We start from the raw sequence: 18,907 nt of genomic DNA, 5'->3' as shown, positions 1-18,907 counted from the left end.
CTTTTGTTCAAGTTAATTAACTAATTAATTAGTGGCACAAATAGGGATAAATAGTTTAGATCTAATTACCATTATGGAGACATGGTTAGATGGTGACCAAGGTTTGAAAATAAATGCTCCAGGGCACACAACTTTCCAAATAGACAGCCAGGATGGAAAAGAAGGAGAGGTAACCCTGATAATAAGGAATGACATAAGGACATTCATGAGAAAGGACCTTGGCTCAGAAAATCAGGATGTTGAATCAATATGGGGAGAGATTTAAAAAAAGCAAGGGTCAGAAAATGCTGCAGGGAGCAGTTTTTAGGCCCCGTAATAGTAGTTATACCATAGGACCGAGAACCTTAAAGCCAATTATATAGCTACGAGGACAGCAGAAAGAGGGGTCAACCAAGGTTTAGTTGGATGACAGACATCACAGAACAATTGCAGATGAAGGATGTGTGAGAATTTTTTTTATTCATTTATGGGATGTGGGCTTCACTGGCTAGGCCAGCATTTATTGCCCATCCCTAATTGCCCTTGAGAAGGTGGTGGTGAGCTGGCTTCTTGAACTGCTGCAGTCCCTGTAGGTACACCAACAGTGCTGTTAGGGAGGGAGTTCCAGGATTTTGACCCAGTGACAGTGAAGGAACGGTGATATATTTGCAAGTCAGGTGAGTGGTTTGGAGGGGAACTTCCAGGTGGTGGTGTTCCCATGTTTCTGCTAGCCTTGTCCTTTTAGATGGTAGCGGTCATGGGTTTGGAAGGTGCTGCCTAAGAAGCCTTGGTGAGTTCCTGCAGTGCATCTTGTAGATGGTGTACATTGCTGTCACTGTTCGTTGGTGGTGGAGGGAGTGAATGTTTGTGGAAGGAGTGCCACTCGGGCGGGCTGCTTTGTCCTGGATGGTATCAAGCTTCTTGAGTGTTGTTGGATGAGCACTCATGCAGTCAAGTGGAGAGAAGACTGAGTGTGACATACCATGACACCAGATCTCCTGGTAGGAGTAGCTACAAGCAGCAGCAGTTGGGAGAACTGGCTAAGGTTGATTGGATAAATAGGTTAAAAGGTATGGTAATAAATGAACTGTGGAAAACTTTTACAGAAACAATTCAAAGTGTTCAACCAAATAGATTCAATTATAGAACAAAAGTCAGCAACAAAATCCATCAGTAGCTTACTAAGCAAGTTAAGGACAGCACTAAATTAAAATAAGAGGTTTTTGAAACCAGCAAAGGGCCACCAAAATGTTGATAATAATGGAAAAAATAGAATGAGAGTAAATTATCCAAGAATATAAAAACAGATTGAGAACTTTTATTATCAAATTGACAATCAGTATGAATTGTTGTCACTTAGAGTTCAGTCAAATTTTTTAAAAAGGTATTAAAAAAGTGCAAAAATGCCAGTTGTGTCCTCCCCAGACAGTTTTCAGAATTGACACAGTGCATGGGTCTGGCTGAGGTATTGCAATTCTTCAAAACAATAAGCAAAATCCTGGTCTGGAAATCATCATAGATGGGTTTCTGTACATTGAAAAAAGGATATGAACACAATCTTTCATCTTATTGTACTTGGCTTAGTCTTTAAAAAAGTCACTCTTTCCAGTAGGTCAGTATGTGGGGGATGTGATGATGGGACTCTGGAGGTAATTCAGGGAACTAGCCGCTGGGCGGACAGGCATGGAGACAGGGAAGTTAAAGACAAATCGAGTTGAAGCGCCAGAAGTGTTGTTTGATGGACTGGTAGCCTTTGTTGTACATGAAGGGGTCAATAATTGAGATTCAACCTGCAAGAGTTGTCCCATGAAGCTGAAATTGGGGGAAATGACGCTCCTGCGTAGTTTAATGAACTCTAAAGCTTCATCCAACTTCACCCGGTTTGCCCTCATGAGATAAGCCAGGCAGATGGTGGCAGATTGAGAGATGCCAACATGGCAATGTACAAACTCCCTACCACTAGTATTCTTCACAGAGTATATAAATTCAATAGCCTCAATGGACCAGGAGCTGATGTCCGCTTTGTGACTGTCCTCCACAGGAATGCATTTGTATTGATAATGTTCCTCAAAGTGGTTCAGGTAGTTAGCAGAGACGTTAATCAGGGCCATGATCCCCAGGGCGTCCAGCATGTCCTTCCTTGACGCATAATAGGCACTTCTGAGGTAGAGGAAAGGGAGGATTTCGACAGGTCCACCCCGATCATATAGGGGAGTCTCGCAGGAACTGTGGCTGGATTCTGCACTGTTGAGGTTCCTGTTGGCGCTCAGAGGTAGAGATAACCCCGAAGGAGGCAAAGGCTTAGTGCAAAATTCTGGATATTCCGAGGAAAACGCATCATAACCACCTTGGAGAAAAACAACCCTTGCTCTGTAGGATTCTCGGCAAAAGGCATTGTCTGCCAGGAGTACAATGCTGTCCTTTTTGAGCAGATCAAACTCATATGTCCTTTCATCAAATACAATAACTACAGAATAAAGACCAGACACTAAACTATTGCGAGACTCTTCATTGGGGACAATATGTTCGAGCCCCATTGTCCCTTTCGCCCTTCGTTTAACTATGGTGCTAAACCGGACATTCAGCTTTTACAATATATAAAAAAAGAGAATAGCTAAAGTAGATATTAACCCCTTACGAGTAGAGACAGGAGAAACGAGTGCAGCTTTGGAACTGAGTGCATACTTGTGAGTTTGGTGAGTGGGGGAGTTTGGTGAGCAGATGTTCCTTTTCTCTTTGCTTTTTCTAATTTTTTCAGAATTGCTTTTTACTCCAAAGTAGCTGGTGAGTATCTGGTAAGTGGTTAAGGTCTATTCCAGTTTTAAGGTTTAAAATAGTGTACAAACTAGTGGTAAGGTGAATAAACTATATTAAAAAGGAAAATCAGTAATTGAATAAAGTAATTAATTAAAACAAATTAAGGATGACAGTACAGGTGATGTGCCAAGGCTGTAGCATGTAGGGAGGCAGTGGCACAGTGGTATTGTCACTGGAGTAGTATTCCAGAAATCCAGGGTAATGCTGTAGGGACCCAAGTTCCAATCCCTTTGAATTCAATAAAAATCTGAAATTAAAAGTCTAATGATCATGAAACCATTGCTGACTGTTGTAAAAACCCATCTGGTTCACTAATGTCCTTAAGGGAAGGAAATCTGTCATCCTTACCTGGTCTGGCCTACATGTGACTCCAGACAGCAATGTGGCTGACTCTTAAATGCTCTCTAAACAAGGGCAATAAGTGATGGGCAATAAATGTTGGCCTAGCCAGTGATGTCCACATTCCATGAACAAATTAAAAAAAACTCCTGGATGCCAGTGTGATTGAGGGCAAACACATCTACAATGTTTGTGGCTCGAGGAGCTTCAGCTCAGTCATTGAGCTGGTGTCCAAACTGTAGACACTGCAACACATCAGGGAGGGGCAAGGTTACATGGATGCTTTGTAGCAGGAGGCAGTCACACCCCTTAGGATAGGGTTGTCTGATTTGGTAGTGGTCAGGGACAGGAGGGTGTGTCTGCGAGTAAGTCAGGTAAGGGGACCCAGAGTGCAGGAGTGTCAGCTTTTGCAATTATCCAACAGGTTTGAGGTTCTCTCAGTTTGTATGAAAGCAGGGGCTGCAAGGTGGATGAGCAACTGAATATGACACAGTGGTACAGGAAGCCATTCAAGTGTGGGGAGCAAAAAGAAATGTAGTGGTAATAGGGGACAGTATAGCAAGGGGGCTTGACACCATTCTCTGCTGCAAAGATGGCTGTGTTGCCTGCCTGGTGCCAGGACTTGGGATATCGGCTCAGGGCTGGAGAGGAACTTGCAGAGGGAGGGGTAGCATCCAGTTTTCATGGTCCATGTAGATACCAATGACATAGGTTGAATTAGAAAAGAGGTTGCGCATAGAAAGTATGTGGAGCTAGGTACTAAATTAAAAAGCAGAGCTCCAAGTCTCTGGATCATTACCTGAGCCACATGCAAATTGACATAGGGTACATAAAATTAGAGGGCTGAATGCATGGCTGAAAGACTAGTATGGGAGAAGTGGGTTCCAGTTTGTGGAGCACTGGCACCAGCACTGGGGAAAGTGAGGGCTGTACTGTTGGGACATTCTACACCTGAACTGTGCTGTGGCCAGTGTTCTAGTGAGCTGCATAACTAGGGAAGTAGAGAGGGTTTTAAATAGTGGAACCTAGGGATCAAATTTGGGAAGATGTGGTAAATCAAAGAGTAGAGACATGGCAAGAGAAAAAGGTATTAATGTGGGAAATGATAAACTGACCATGACAGGAAGGGGCAGAGAGTGCAGGGAGTACAAATCTAAGAGTAAATCATCAGATAAGGCTAGAGGCTACAAAAATAATTAGAGGACAAAACTAAAGGCTCTATATCTGAATGTACATGGCATTTGAAATAAAATATTTGAACTGATAGCTCTAATAGAAATAAATAACCAAGATCTAATAGCCATTACAGAGATATGGCTGTAAGATGACATAGATCAGGAGCTGATTATTGAAGGGTATGTGACATTTAGGAAGGAAAAGGAAACTAGGAAAAGGTGGAGAGATAGCTCTGTTAATTAATGATGGTATTAGTACAGTAGAGAGGGATGACCTAAGTTCAGGAAACCAGATGTAGAAGCTTGGGTAGAGATGAGAAATGATAAAGGCAAGAAGTTACTTGTAGGAGTGGTGTACAGGCCCCTAACAGTAACCATACAGTAAGATGGGGTATAAAGGAAAAAATAATGGAAGCTTGTCAGAAAGGTACTGCAATAACCATGGGAGATTTTAATCTACATATAGACTGAAAAAATTGAAATGGCAAAAGTAGCCTAGATGAGGAATTTATAGAATGTTTGCGGGATAGTTTCTTAGAACAGCACATTCTGGTGCCAACCAGAGAGCAGGCTCTACCAGACCTGGCATTGTACAATGAGATAGGATTAATTAATAACCTTATAGTGAAGGCACCCTAGGTAGTAGTGATCATAATATCATTGAATTTTACTTTCAGTTTGAGGAAGATAAGAATGGGTCTAAAACTAGAATTTTAAATTTAAATAAGGGCAATAATGAGCGCATGAAAGCAGAGCTAGCTAAAGTGTACAGTTAAATTAGGTTAAGAGATGGGTCAATAGAGACGCAGTGTCTCACCTTTAAGGTGATATTTCAGAATGCACAGATTAGATACATTCCAACAAGAAAGAAAAATTCCTAGGGGAGAACCCACCATCCGTAGTTAGCTAAAAAAGTTAAAGATAGTATCAAACTTAAAAGAAAAAGCATATAATTGTACAAAGAAGGTGGCAAGTCAGAATATTGGACAGAATATAAAGAACAGAAAAGACTGGCCCAAAGGTTGATAAGGAAGGAAAAATTAAGAGTTTGAGAGAAAGTTAACTAGGAGTACAAAGACAGATGGTAAGAGTTTCTATAGTTATTTAATGAAGAAAAGAGTAGACAAAGTGAGCATTGGTCCTCTTGAAAGTGAGTCTGAGGAATTAATAATGGAAAACAAGGAAACGGCAGATGAATTGAACAGGTATTTTGCATCAGTCTTCACTATAGAGGACACAGATAACATCCTAGAAACAGCTGTAAATCAGGAAATGGAAAGGAGGGAGGAACACAGGGAAACTTACAATCACCAGGGAAGTGGTACTGAGCAAATTGTTGGAACTGTGGGCTGACAAGTCCCCAGTTCCTGATGGACTTCATCCTAGGCCTTTAAAAGAAGTGACTAGTGAGATAGTTGATGCATACGTTTTAATTTTCGAAAATCCCTAGATGCAGGGAAGGTTCCATTAGATTGGAAAATAGCAAATGTAACTCCTTTATTCAAAAGGGGAGGGAGATAGAAAACAGGAAACTACAGGTCAGTTAACTTAATATCTGTCATAGGGAAAATGTTAGAAGTTATTATTAAATATGTTGTAGCAGGGCATTTGGAAAAATTCAGGGTAATCAGGCAGAGTCAACATGGTTGTGTGAAAGAGAAATCATGTTTAACCAATTTATTGGAGTAATTTGAAGAAGTAAAATATGTTGTGGGTAAAGGGGAACTTGTGGATGTGCTGTATTTAGATTTCCAGAAGGCATTTGATATGGCACCACATCAAACGTTGTTGTGAAAAATAAAAGCTCATGATGTAGTGGGTAACATATTGGCATGGATAGAAGATTGTCTAGCTAACAGGAAACAAGGGAAAGCATAAATACATATATTTCTGGTGGCAAGATGTAACAAGTGTTGTGTCACTGGGATCAGTGCGGGGCCCCAACATTTTACAATATATATCAATGACTTGGATGAAGGAACTGAAGGTAATGATTACTAAATTTGCTGATGACACAAAGATAGATAGGGGAGTAAGATGTGAAGAGGACATAAGGCAGCTACAAAGGGATATAGATAGGTTAAGTGAGTGGGAAAAGACTTGGCAAATGGCGTATAATGTGAGAAAGTGTGAAATTGTCCATTTTGGCAGGATAAAATAAAAAAGAAACATATGATCTAAATGGTGAGAGATTTCAGAGCTCTGAGAAGAGAGAGATCTAGGTGTCCTAGTTTATGAATCGCAAAAAGCTAGTATGCAGGTATAGCAAGTATTTAGGAAAGTGAATAGAAAGTTATCATTTATTCTGAGAGGAATTGAATACAAAAGTGGGGAAGCAGTTCAGAGAAGATTTACTCAACTAATATCTAGAATACGTGGGTTATTTTATGAGGAGAGGTTGGTCAGGCTGGGCTTGCATCTGCTGGAGTTTAGAAGAGTAAAAGGTGACTTGATTGAAACATATAAGATCCTGAGGGGACTTAACCACGTCAATGTGGAACGGATGTTTCCCCTTGTGGGAGAATTTAGTACTAGGGGAAACCGTCTAACAGTAAAGGTTTCCCATTTAGGACAGAGATGAGAATTTCTTTTTCTACAGGGTTGTGAGTCTTTGGAACTCTTCCTCAAAAGGTTTTGGAAGCAGAGTCCTTGAGTATTTTTTAAGGCATAGGTTGATAGATTCTTGATAAGCAAAGGGATGAAAGATTATTGGGGGTAGGTGGGAATGTGGAGTTGAGGTTGAAATCAGATTAGCCATGATCTTATTAAATGACACAGCAGGCTTGAAGAGCCGAGTGGCCTACTCCTGCTCCTAATTTGTATATTTGTAAATTGTCATGGAGAATGAGGAAATGGCAGAGACCTTGAACAAATATTTTGTGCCTGTCTTCACATAAGAAGACACAAGTTGTGTACCATAAATAGAGGATAACCTAGAGGCTAATAAGAGTGAAGAAATGAAGGTCATTAATATCAGCAGAGAAAAAGTCCTGGAAAAACTTAAGGGACTAAAATACCATAAACCCCCAGGATCTGATGGCTTACATCCTAGGGTTCTAAAAGAGATAGCTGCAGATATGGTGGATACGCTGGCTATGATGTTTCCAAATTCACTAGATTGTGGAACATTCCCAGCAGATTGGGAGTTAGCAAATGTAACACCAATATTCAAGAAAGAAGGGGGAGAGAGAAAACAGGGAACTACAGGCCAGTTCTGACATCAGTCATCACGAAATAGAATCTATTATTAAGGAAGTCTTAAAAATGGCACTTAGAAAAAGATAGTACGAATGGAACAAGTCAGCATGGTTTTACGATAGGAAAATCTTGTTCGACAAATTTGTCAGTGTTTTTTTGATGGTGTAACTCATAGGGTAGATAAAGTGGAGCCAATAAATGTAATATACTTGGATTTCCAAAAGGCATTTAATAAGTTGCCACACAAAAGGTTATTATACCAAGATAAGGGCTCCCGGAGTTGGCAGTGATATAATAGCATGGATAGAGGATTGGTTAACAGAGAGGAAGCAGAGAGTTGGGATAAGTGGGGCATTTTCAATTTGGCAGGCTGTGACTAGCAGAGTGCCGCAAAGATCAGTGCTGGGTTAAAATCTGTTCATGACTTACAAAAAGAGACAGAGAATAACGTATCTAAGTTTGCTGATAATACAAAGCTGGATGGAAAGGTAAGCTGTGGGGAGGATGTAGAGAGGCTGCAAAGAGATATAGACAGGCTGTGTGGGCATGCAGCAATGTGACAGATGGAGTATGATGTGGGGAAGTGTGAGGGGATTCACTTTGGTCTTAAGAATAGAAAAGCAGAATTCTTTTTAAAAGTGAAACCTGTGAATGTTGATTTGCAGAGAGACTTAGGAAAGTTAGCATGCAAGTACAGCAATCAAACAGGAAAGTAAATGGCACATTGGACTTAGTCTTGCTCCAATTGTACAGGGCTTTGGCAAAACCACCTGATATATATTAATGATCTGGATTGGCGTGCAGTGGATAGTTTGAAAGTTTGCAGATGATACAAAGCTTGGGAGTGTTGTAAATTGTGAGAAGGACAGTGTATAATATCAAAAAGACATAGACAAGTTGGTGGAGTGTGCAAATAGGTGGCAGATGAAGCTCAATGCTGAGAAGTGTGAGATGATGCATTTTGGTAGGAAGAACATGGACAGCCAATTTAAAATAAAGGGTGAAATTTTGAAGGAGGTGCAGGAGCAGAAAGACCTGAGTGTGTTTGTGCATTGATCATTGAAGGTGGCAGGACTGGTAGAGAGAGCAGTTAATAAAGCATATAGTATCCAGGGCTTTATTAATAGGGGCATAGAGTACAAGAGCTAGGAGGTTATTCTGAATCTATATAAGACACTTGTTCGACCTCAGCTGGAGTATTGCGTACAGTTCTGGGCGCCACACCTATAGGAAGGATGAGAACACATTAGAGAGAGTGCAGAAGAGGTTTACAAGAATGGTTCCAGGGATGAGAAACTTCAGCTATGAGGATAGACTGGAGAGGTTGGGACTGTTGTCCTTGGAGAGAAGAAGGCTCAGAAAAGATTTGATCGAGATGTTCAAAATGATGAGGGGGCTGGACAGAGTCAATAGGGAGAGGGTTCCCTCTCGTAAAAGGATCAAGAATGAGAGGGCACAAATTGAAAGTGATTTGCAAAAAACGCAAATGTGACGTGAGGAGAACTTTTTCACACAACGAGTGGTTTGTGCCTGGAATGCACTGTCTGGAAGTGTGGTGGAGGCAAGTTCAACCGAGGCATTCAAGAGGGCATTAGATGATTATTTGAATAGAAGCTATATGTAGGGGTATGGGGAAAAGGCAGGATAATGGCACTAGGTCATAATGCTTATTTGGAGAGCCAGTGCAGACACGATGGGCCAAATGGCCTCCTTCTGTGCCGTTAAAATTCTGTGATTCTGCAAATACTGTGTGAAGCTTTGGTCTCCTTTTTAAGAAAGGATATACTTACACTGGAGGCAGTACAGTGAAAGTTCACTAGATTTGTCCCTGGGATGAGAGGGTGTTCCTGTGGTGAGAGGCTGTGTAAATTGTGTCTATGTTCTCCGGAGTTTAGATGAATGAGAGGTGATCTCATTGAAACATTCAAGATTCTGAAGTGGCTTGACAGGGTAGACACTAAGACGTTGTTTTCCCTAGCTGGCTGATGAATCTAAAACAAGTTTCAGGATAAGGAGTCTCAGGACTCGGATCAGGAAAAATTACTTCATCAAAGGGTTGTGAATTTTTGGAACTCTCTAGCTCAGAAGGTTGTGGATATGCCATCATTGAATATATTTAAGACTGAGGTAGATAGATTTTTGGTCCATTAGGGAATCAAAGGATATAGGGAGTGGGCAAGAAAGTGGAGTTGAAATGCATGATCATATTGAATGTTGGAGCAAGCTCGATGGACCGTATGGTCTTCTCCTGCTCCTATTTGTTATCTTCTTATGTAATATTATAAATTTTAAAGATAGTGTCTATGGAAGTTATATAAGAACATTACCACTCATATGTTACAACAATATTTATGTTAAAGAATTTCTGAGTCACTCCTTATTACCTTTTTGGTTAGATAAGAATTTTCAGCAATCATTTCAGCTCAGAGAGACTTATGCGCTTGTTAAGTAATTTTTATGAAATGATTTTTTAAAAAGTTAGGATAGCATATCCTAAATACTACCAAGTTGCAGACTCTATAACTGTTTGTGTTCAAGAACATTACGGTTTGTGATATGAATATTAGAAATTAACACAAAATCCCCTTTCATTATTTTGGGTCTCTTCCAGAATCACAAAAATTCCAAAAATTCTGATTTTGACTTTTTCTTTTTGAAAATAGCTATCAAGTAGGATCACACCTTTCATTTCAATGGCAAATTATGTAAATTTTAGGGGTTCCAAAGCTGAACCGTAAGCAATCCCTTCAAGTGGGTAAAATCCAGAGGTGTGGGACTGAAGAACAATTTAGAAGTATGTAGTAATTGAAGTTGGATAATAAAAAAATATTTTTCCCAATGGAATAGCTTTTAAGGTTCAATTGTGATCATTTCTTCTTGTGGCCCTCTGGGGGCTTCACTGCCCTGAATGGCACTTAAAAAAAAAAGGAGCTACGTTTAAACTGTGAGGTTGTCCCAATATGGGGTAAGAACAGAGGCAGGTGGGTGTGTAATTTTGCACCACTGGCTGGTGTGCAGGTATGAAATATGAAACATTAAGAATACAACATGGAGCAGGATTTTGTGCTATGACATCAGTGTCAAATGGGGCTCCAATCCCTCACTGTTCCAGAAGCAGTACCTTGGCAGTGATTTTTTTTCTTGACAGGCCAATTAATGGCCAGAGAGTGTGCTCGCCATCCAATTAAAGATGGCAAGGGTTTCTCAAAGCTGGAAAAAAAAAGGAAAAAAGCGAAAAACTGCGGATGCTGGAAATCCAAATCCCAAACAAAAACAAAAATACCTGGAAAAACTCAGCAGGCCTGTGGAGAGGAGCACAGTTAATGTTTCAAGTCTGCATGACTCTTCAACAGAACTAAGGAAAAATAGAAAAGGGGTGAAATATAAGCTGGTTTAAGGTGAGGGGGAGTTGGGACAAGAAGAGCTGGATAGAGGGCTAGTGATAGGTGGAGATAACCAAAAGATGTCACAGACAAAAGGACAAAGGGGTGTTGAAGGTGGTGATATTATCTAAAGGAATGTGCTAATTAAGGGTAGAAAGCAGGATGAGCAAGGTACAAATAGCCCTAGTGGGGGTGGGGTGGGGTGAAGGAATCGAAAAAGGCTAAAAGGTAAAGATAAAACAATGGATGGAAATACATTTAAAAATAATGGAAATAGGTGGGAAAAGAAAAATATATATAAATTATTGGAAAAAACAAAAAGGAGGGGGAAAATTGGAAAAGGGGTGGGGATGGAGGAGAGAGTTAATGATCTAAAATTGTTGAACTCAATATTCAGTTCGGAAGGCTGTTAAGTGCCTAGTCGGAAGATGAGGTGCTGTTCCTCCAGTTTGTGTTGAGCTTCACTGGAACAATGCAGCAAGCCAAGGATGGACATGTGGGCGTGAGAGCAGGGTGGAGTGTTGAAATGGCAAGTGACAAAAAAAGAAAGACTTGCATTTATATTGCGATTTTCACGGCCATTGAATATCTCAAAGTCAATTAAGTACTATTTTTGAAGTGTAGTCACTGTTGTAATGTAGGAAATGTGGCAGCTAGTATGGGTACTGCAAACTCTCACAAACAGCAGTGTGTTCATGACCAGGTAATTTGTCTTTTGTGATGTCGATTGAGGGATAAATATTGGCCAGGTTGCTGGGGATAACTCCCATGATATTAAAAATAGTGCCATGAAGTCTTTTGCACCCATCCGAGCGAGCAGATGACACCTTCTTTGAAAGACGATACCTCCAACAGTGCCCCCTCGGTACTGCACAGGAGTGTCAGCCTTAACCTTTGTGTTCAAGGCCCTAAGTGAGACTTGAATCTGGAACCTTATGATTCAGTGATGAGCATGCTACTAGCTGAGCCATGACTGACACAGAATGGAAAAATTCAGTCGCCCTCAGATAATTGTCCTTTAACTCACCTCAGTTGCTACCCAAAGCTTGCACCCTTCTGTCTCCAATCCACTTGTAAAAAATACCTCGGGTCAGGATGGTCCCAGCAAACCCACACACCAGCCAGTGGTGCAAAATTGCACATCCACCTGCCTCTGTTCATACCCCATATTGGGCAAAATTTCTGCCCATGGGCTTACTCATTATTTACTTAGGCATGGAGGGCATACATTTAGGTCTGTAAAAATTGTTTAACCTGAAGAACATATACTCCACAAGGTGAGAATGTAGTGGGATAGAAGTAAAGGGGGTCTCTTCAGTAACTACACTTCAAAGTACTTAATTGGCAGTAAAGGCCTTTGATGCATCCTGAGGTTAAGAAAAGTGCCAAGACTTTCTTTTCTTTTTCATATTAATCAACAGTTATTGGCAGAAGAGAGAGATTACTGTTTCATTTTAGTGTTTACTTCCAACTTAATGTATTTTTAAAACTACACTTTTATTTTAAAATTTTATTTTGTATTAAATTTACTCTAATGGATGAGTTCCGAATAAAGCTGTATAAAGATCCTAAGGCCCCTACAATTCAGTGTCCATTTGATTCTGAGAATACATCACGATTTTTTGTTTTCGTACTCTTCTTAGAAGCATACATTGATCATTCTTTGTGTAGAATTTCTTGATAACAGTATAAATTTACCTTTACCATCTTCAATCTATGTTCTCTTGTCCCATTCTTGTTAGTTAACGTAAAATAATATTCTGAGTTTATCTTATCCATTCCTCTAACTACCTTGTAGTCCTCTCAGATGCACCCTCTCCAGGCTGTAAAGCTCAAATTTCTCCAGAGATAAAAACAAAAAAACTGCGGATGCTGGAAATCCAAAACAAAAACAGAATTACTTGGAAAAATTCAGCAGGTCTGGCAGCATCGGCGGAGAAGAAAAGAGTTGACATTTCAAGTCTTTGAGGACTCGAAACGTCAACTCTTTTCTTCTCTGCCGATGCTGCCAGACCTGCTGAGTTTTTCCAGGTAATTCTGTTTTTGTTTCAAATTTCTCCAGTCTTTCTTTAAAACACAGAATTTTAACACAAGGGTTCAAGCTCATCACTCTGTGTTGCATTGAAACCCGCATTTCAATGTCTTCCTTGTGTTTTGATAGCCAGACTGGATGCATTCGTAAGGTATGGTCTGCCTGTGACACTATACTGTATGATCATTACATCCTCTGATATTCTGATGGTTTTGTTAATTATAGCCGCATTGTTTGAATATGCTGAATCTCAAGTCTACTAAGTTTCAGAGGTCTCTTTCAGCATTATCCTTAGCTATTCCAACATCATTCATGGAACATGCGTAGGCTGTTTTTCCTTTATGTAGTAATTCACGCTTATTTATATCAAATTTCATCTGTCATTTTTTTGCCAACATGCATATTCTTTCCAACCTTTTTTGCATTTCCTGAACTGCTGCCTCAGAATCCACTGGACTTCTAGTTGGTTATTATCTGCAAATTTGATTGCATTGCTATGTATATTAGAATATACAAGAACATAAAAATTAGGAGCAAGAGTAAGCTAGTTGCATTAAATATGCAATTGCAATCCAATATACGATTGCATTAAATTTAAAAAGACCATTACCCTCATCTTCAAAGCTCTTCACAGATTGATAGCGCCCTACTGAGAGAAAATTCAGCTTGGAACAACAAAGGCAAAGTTTCACATTCCTGTGTAACTCTCTTGCTTCCTGAAACACTGTCTATAAAGAAGTTGAAAATCACAGTTTCTCACTATTGTCAGGAACATCAAGGAATGTGCTAATCTTAAAGAGTAATGTGGCTGTATTTACGCTGAACTGGGATGCCCAAATAAGAATAGGATGATGGATAAGTTACTTTGTAAGTGAGGAAAACCCCATAATCCACTCATAACGAACCTATAAATACATTAATAATAGGAAGGTTTTACTCCTGAGAGGGATTCATTCAACACTGGCTTTCCTTAAAAAATCCTGAAAATGAAGAATTAAACATTGTGCATGGTTCGACAAATGGTTCCAGTAATGTTTGTTATTGATTGAATTTTTTAAGATAGCAGTTCAATTTTCTATTCCATTATGACCGATCTGTGATTTTAACACTGCTGGTTTTGGCGGCAGATGAGGCTTTTGCTGGACTCCTCTAGGCCCTTAGAGAAAGTCTGGGCCTCTGCTGCCCTGGGCCATTTTCCAGCCTTGCAAACCCCTATCTGCCACACTCCCCTCAGGCTTACCTTGCCATCAGTAGCCTTCTACTGATGCTGGAGGTTAGCATCTGGACTGCTGCTGCGTTCTGCTGGTAATGGTTAAGCAACTTCCCAGTAGGATTCAAATGAGGCCCAAAAATTAAAATCTACAGGGTCTCCAACTTGTACTCCTCCACTGGAATGCTGTCCACTCCCACCAGGTGTTAAAATCAGCCATTTTTATATTTTACTAAATTTTATAATAAAATAGTTTATTACAAGAAGGGCATAAGGTTAACGAGAGTTTCAAACTGTTTGAACCACTGAAGTGCATAAATCTTTACATTATAACAGGATTTCAACACAGCTATTATATGGAAACATTCACATGGGCAACAGCAACTCCAAGAGGCACTGCATAAAAGAAGCAAGACTATGCTATCCTACAGCAAACCACACAAAAGCAACAATAATAATTTAAGATTGTGCAGGGTAATGCAGCAGAGACTGGAATAATTAAAAGGTAAGGAAATTTAACCACAATAGTGTATTTTTTAATCTTGATGTTACTTTGTAATTTATAGAAATATGAACGTTGTCTCCACTGTGTCCTCCCTCCGCCCCCCCCAACACCACCCTGCTATTGTGAGATTAGTGCTCGTATTGTACGATTGCAAAATGTTTTTACATCTGGAATCTCACTTTCATGAATTCCAAGCATTTAGTAAACAGTGGTGTCATCTGGTTCCTCACTGGTATGTCCTGTGCCAAATTCAATGGATTAGATTGGGATCAACTGAAAATCACTTTTAGAGCTCAGTTCTGTTTCATGGAGATAAAAGATTATCAAAAAAAGAGGAAGCACAGCAGGGGCTGATGATACAATATAGTCATACTACTTGGTACAAACCAATTTGTGTAATGTTTATAGATTTCGTGCAGCTGGTGTAAATTGAGGACAGTACCACTGGAATTGTGAGCTTCCTCGGTGGTTTGTTTACACAAAGATTTCAGAAGCTCTCTTCATGGTCTGACTCCAACCTCTTTCGCAGTCACTCTCTCAGGCTTTATCATATTGTTCAGAACGTTGGCGTTCTATTTCTAAGCCAAGAGTCTGAACCTTTAGCCCCTTCACCACAAACAACACCTACATCCAGTTCTGTAACATCATTTGCCTGTGGCCATACCTCAGCCCACCTGCCTCATCCACATCTTCGTCATCTCCAGACTTAACGATTCCAATGCTTAAATAAAAACAAAAAAACTGCGGATGCTGGAAATCCAAAACAAAAACAGAATTACCTGGAAAAACTCAGCAGGTCTGGCAGCATTGGCGGAGAAGAAAAGAGTTGACGTTTCGAGTCCTCATGACCCTTCGACAGAACTTGAGTTCGAGTCCAGGAAAGAGCTGAAATATAAGCTGGTTTAAGGTGTGTGTGTGGGGGGCGGAGAGATAGAGAGACAGAGAGGTAGAGGGGGGGGTGTGGTTGTAGGGACAAACAAGCAGTGATAGAAGCAGATCATCAAAAGATGTCAACGACAATAGTACAATAGAACACATAGATGTTAAAGTTAAAGTTGGTGATATTATCTAAACGAATGTGCTAATTAAGAATGGATGGTAGGGCACTCAAGGTATAGCTCTAGTGGGGTTTTTTTTATAATGGAAATAGGTGGGAAAAGGAAAATCTTTATAATTTATTGGAAAAAAAAAAGGAAGGGGGAAACAGAAAGGGGGTGGGGATGGGGGAGGGAGCTCACGACCTAAAATTGTTGAATTCAATATTCAGTCCGGAAGGCTGTAAAGTCCCTAGTCGGAAGATGAGGTGTTGTTCCTCCAGTTTGCGTTGGGCTTCACTGGAACAATGCAGCAAGCCAAGGACAGACATGTGGGCAAGAGAGCAGGGTGGAGTGTTAAAATGGCAAGCGACAGGGAGGTTTGGGTCATTCTTGCGGACAGACCGCAGGTGTTCTGCAAAGCGGTCGCCCAGTTTACGTTTGGTCTCTCCAATGTAGAGGATACCACATTGGGAGCAACGAATGCAGTAGACTAAGTTGGGGGAAATGCAAGTGAAATGCTGCTTCACTTGAAAGGAGTGTTTGGGTCCTTGGACGGTGAGGAGAGAGGAAGTGAAGGGGCAGGTGTTGCATCTTTTGCGTGGGCATGGGGTTGTGCCATAGGAGGGGGTTGAGGAGTAGGGGGTGATGGAGGAGTGGACCAGGGTGTCCCGGAGGGAGCGATCCCTACGGAATGCCGATAAGTGGGGTGAAGGGAAGATGTGTTTGGTGGTGGCATCATGCTGGAGTTGGCGGAAATGGCGGAGGATGATCCTTTGAATGCGGAGGCTGGTGGGGTGATAAGTGAGGACAAGGGGGACCCTATCATATTTCTGGGAGGGAGGAGAAGGCGTGAGGGCAGATGCGCGGGAGATGGGCCGGACATGGTTGAGGGCCCTGTCAACGACCGTGGGTGGAAAACCTCGGTTAAGGAAGAAGGAGGACATGTCAGAGGAACTGTTTTTGAATGTAGCATCATCGGAACAGATGCGACGGAGGCGAAGAAACTGAGAGAATGGGATGGAGTCCTTACAGGAAGCGGGGTGTGAGGAGCTGTAGTCGAGATAGCTGTGGGAGTCGGTGGGTTTGTAATGGATATTGGTGGACAGTCTATCACCAGAGATTGAGACAGAGAGGTCAAGGAAGGGAAGGGAAGTGTCAGAGATGGACCACGTGAAAATGATGGAGGGGTGGAGATTGGAAGCAAAATTAATAAATTTTTCCAAGTCCTGACGAGAGCATGAAGCGGCACCGAAGTAATCATCGATGTACTGGAGATAGAATTGTGGAAGGGGGCCGGAGTAGGACTGCAACAAGGAATGTTCCACATATCCCATAAAGAGACAGGCATAGCTGGGGCCCATGCGGGTACCCATAGCCACACCTTTTATTTGGAGGAAGTGAGAGGAGTTGCAGGAGAAATTGTTCAGCGTGAGAACAAGCATTCCAATGCTTTCCTGGCCAGCTTACGATCCTCCATCTTCTGTAAACTTCAGATCACCCAAAACCCTGACTATATCCTATTCCGCAACATTTCACTCAGCGTCTCCCATAGTCTCAGTGACCTATATTAACTAACTTCTACTGTTTTGCAATAAGACCTTATCCTCATGTTTAAATCTTTCCATTGCTTCACTGTTCCTACTTTCATAACATCCTGCAATGCTACAACCTCCCAAACTCTCTATTCCTTTGATTCAGCCCGCTTGTGAATGCCTCACTTTCTTTATCCACCATTGTTGTCCATGTGTTCAGGTGCCTAATCACCATGCTCTGAAAATCCTTTCCTTGCCACCTCCCTTTCCTTATTTGAAGAACCTCCTTTAAACCTACTTCTTTGATTAGACTTCTGGTCGCTGCTCTTGATATCCTTCTTTTTCTCAGTTCCCATTTTTCCTTGCGCTTCTGTGAAGCAAAAAGGATTTTTGCTGCCAGTGGTGAATTCACTACAATATGAATGTTGAAATAAAAACAGAAATTGTTGGAAATATGTGGTAGGTCACCCAGCAATTGGAAAGAGAAAATACAGATTATTGACAACTTGCATGTTTAATGGTCAAAAATAATTAGTTTTTGCCTAATATTGCTTTGGGACGGAATTTTCCCCTCATTAGACTAATTGCGGTGGCCGACGGGGACAGCATTCATGATAATGATGATGAGCATTCATGGTATTCTGATGTGTTCAAATTTCATTCCTGACATGGCGCGCCAGGAAAAGCACACCACCATTGCGGACAGGAGCGGACGACCGCAACCTGTTTATACGTCAGCGGGAAACTGACCTTTTCCCTCCCACGATACTTTTCCCTCTGCTTGCTGCCACGGGCAGGACTGGAAAATCCCGATCTTGGTAACTCAGCTTAAAACCTGTGCAAAGGAAATTTATACCCATACTGATACAATGTTGTAAGATTTCTTATCACCCGGGACCTTGGCAACCGCTTGGGAAGGAAATCTGATAGTTTAAAAAGATATACTGATTTTGTGTTTGCTTCGGTTTGTACTTGTCTGATGATCCCTTTTGAATTCAAGAGGTCAAGGATTCAAAATGCAAAATGCCCCAGAATCCTTTTTTCTGGGATATAAATAAGACCAATTCTTTGACTTTTGGCATGAGAGAATCTATAAGAAAAGACAGTTTGAAAATCCTGATAAACAGCCAGAAAATTGACAGGGTTGATGTTGCTGAAAGATAGCTACATGGCCCGGTTCCAATGAGAATAAGCTGGTTGGGTGTTTACGAAAGTAGTCCAGGGTACTTAATACTGTACTCCACTCACTTCTGCCCACCTCCACTTTAACCATGGATTTGGGATAGGTGCGGCCCCATAGGCAGGAAGGGTCCTTACAGACATATTAAAATGGAGGTCCTATTTAATATTCAGGACCAGGGCATCATTTTAACTAAAGATCATGGAAGCTCCACTCAGTATCTGACCTGACCTTTAAAATTTGAAGCTGTATTTCAAGGGGCACTCAGCTGCAGATAAGTGGATCATAAGATCTTTCTGGGATCTCTCTGAAAAGTAGTTCATCAGAAGGCTGTGCTTCTCTAGACAGGTTGCCCCAGATCTCTGTAGTCTTCTCCAAATAAACCTAACGCCTTCTGAACTACTTTACCAGTGGCTTTGAAAGTTAACCTTTAACTCCTATGCAACTGCCTCTGTGCCAGTGCCTGTCTTCTACGATGCCATCTTTGGATGGCTGAATCCTGACCAGCCTCCCCCTCTGG

General features: G+C 41.1%; 1 pseudogene; it reads right to left on the bottom strand.

The window, feature by feature from the left end:
* Positions 1 to 1,388: 1,388 nt before the first annotated feature.
* LOC121290445 lies at positions 1,389 to 17,563 on the bottom strand (annotated as a pseudogene).
* Positions 17,564 to 18,907: the final 1,344 nt, after the last annotated feature.

This window comes from Carcharodon carcharias, chromosome 18, assembly GCF_017639515.1.
Source record: "Carcharodon carcharias isolate sCarCar2 chromosome 18, sCarCar2.pri, whole genome shotgun sequence".
In the NCBI taxonomy this organism is placed as follows: Eukaryota; Metazoa; Chordata; class Chondrichthyes; order Lamniformes; family Lamnidae; genus Carcharodon; species Carcharodon carcharias.
Note: the sequence above shows the minus strand (reverse complement) of the source record. Positions and strands in the feature narration are given on the sequence as shown.